Source organism: Schistocerca americana, unplaced genomic scaffold (genome assembly GCF_021461395.2).
Source record: "Schistocerca americana isolate TAMUIC-IGC-003095 unplaced genomic scaffold, iqSchAmer2.1 HiC_scaffold_894, whole genome shotgun sequence".
In the NCBI taxonomy this organism is placed as follows: domain Eukaryota; kingdom Metazoa; phylum Arthropoda; class Insecta; order Orthoptera; family Acrididae; genus Schistocerca; species Schistocerca americana.
Genome location: NW_025726669.1, coordinates 30,001 through 32,500, shown reverse-complemented (window position 1 = coordinate 32,500; position 2,500 = coordinate 30,001).

Sequence of the window (2,500 nt, the reverse complement as noted above, 5' to 3'; positions counted from 1 at the left end):
GTCCGTATACATGCTGAAAGACTCTGCTCACAATCACACGTCAGCCAGACACTCTTATCACGCACTACTCTCTGCCTGTAACAGGCACACAGACAATATGTAAGCACCAGCATGGAACAACACCCAGTGCATCCTCTCTGCCACATTAGACAATCCACACTATCATAACCAGACCGGGAGGTCCACTCGGAAAACAGAATATCCCACCCTTCCGACAACCACCATTGCTCAGCTAAGCCACCAACACCCACACATGTCCCAGACAGGGGTGCACCCAACATCACAATACTGCCTCCTGTCACACCACACAAACAATGGCAGGAATGAAAGACACAGGTCTGCCACAAGCATGGAATCAGAGCGCCGCCTGTTATGAGCCAAAGGTGCACCCTGACGTGGCAAATCAGATGATGCCGCAGTCATTTACTTACGATAATCACAATCAACAAACCGGGCCCCCCCCCCCCCCCAAGTGCCTTAACCTAACCCGTATTGTACCTTAACCTAACCCGTATTGTACCTTAACCTAACCCGTATTGTACCTTAACCTAACCCGTATTGTACCTTAACCTAACCCGTATTGTACCTTAACCTAACCCGTATTGTACCTTAACCTAACCCGTATTGTACCTTAACCTAACCCATATTGTACCTTAACCTAACCCATATTGTACCTTAACCTAACCCATATTGTACCTTAACCTAACCCATATTGTACCTTAACCTAACCCATATTGTACCTTAACCTAACCCATATTGTACCTTAACCTAACCCATATTGTACCTTAACCTAACCCATATTGTACCTTAACCTAACCCATGTTGCGCCTTAACCTAACCCATGTTGCGCCTTAACCTAACCCATGTTGCGCCTTAACCTAACCCATGTTGCGCCTTAACCTAACCCATGTTGCGCCTTAACCTAACCCATGTTGCGCCTTAACCTAACCCATGTTGCGCCTTAACCTAACCCATGTTGCGCCTTAACCTAACCCATGTTGCGCCTTAACCTAACCCATGTTGCGCCTTAACCTAACCCATGTTGCGCCTTAACCTAACCCATGTTGCGCCTTAACCTAACCCATGTTGCGCCTTAACCTAACCCATGTTGCGCCTTAACCTAACCTATGTTGCGCCTTAACCTAACCTATGTTGCGCCTTAACCTAACCTATGTTGCGCCTTAACCTAACCTATGTTGCGCCTTAACCTAACCTATGTTGCGCCTTAACCTAACCTATGTTGCGCCTTAACCTAACCTATGTTGCGCCGTAACCTAACCTATGTTGCGCCGTAACCTAACCTATGTTGCGCCGTAACCTAACCTATGTTGCGCCATAACCTAACCTATGTTGCGCCTTAACCTAACCTATGTTGCGCCTTAACCTAACCTATGTTGCGCCGTAACCTAACCTATGTTGCGCCTTAACCTAACCTATGTTGCGCCTTAACCTAACCTATGTTGCGCCTTAACCTAACCTATGTTGCGCCTTAACCTAACCTATGTTGCGCCTTAACCTAACCTATGTTGCGCCTTAACCTAACCTATGTTGCGCCTTAACCTAACCTATGTTGCGCCTTAACCTAACCTATGTTGCGCCGTAACCTAACCTATGTTGCGCCTTAACCTAACCTATGTTGCGCCTTAACCTAACCTATGTTGCGCCGTAACCTAACCTATGTTGCGCCTTAACCTAACCTATGTTGCGCCTTAACCTAACCTATGTTGCGCCTTAACCTAACCTATGTTGCGCCTTAACCTAACCTATGTTGCGCCTTAACCTAACCTATGTTGCGCCTTAACCTAACCTATGTTGCGCCTTAACCCAACACACGTTGGGCCTTAACCCAACACACGTTGGGCCTTAACCCAACACACGTTGGGCCTTAACCCAACACACGTTGGGCCTTAACCCAACACACGTTGGGCCTTAACCCAACACACGTTGGGCCTTAACCCAACACACGTTGGGCCTTAACCCAACACACGTTGGGCCTTAACCCAACACACGTTGGGCCTTAACCCAACACACGTTGGGCCTTAACCCAACACACGTTGGGCCTTAACCCAACACACGTTGGGCCTTAACCCAACACACGTTGGGCCTTAACCCAACACACGTTGGGCCTTAACCCAACACACGTTGGGCCTTAACCCAACACACGTTGGGCCTTAACCCAACACACGTTGGGCCTTAACCCAACACACGTTGGGCCTTAACCCAACACACGTTGGGCCTTAACCCAACACACGTTGGGCCTTAACCCAACACACGTTGGGCCTTAACCCAACACACGTTGGGCCTTAACCCAACACACGTTGGGCCTTAACCCAACACACGTTGGGCCTTAACCTGCTCTGTAATTGTCATACGACGCGTTAAATTAGTGTAGTGTTGCCTAACTGCAACCCCCGCAATATAGTTTGCTACTCGCACTGCCCGGTCCCCAGAGTATCGCTTCATGTTAAACACCTTGCAGCTATACACTGTAATGCGGATG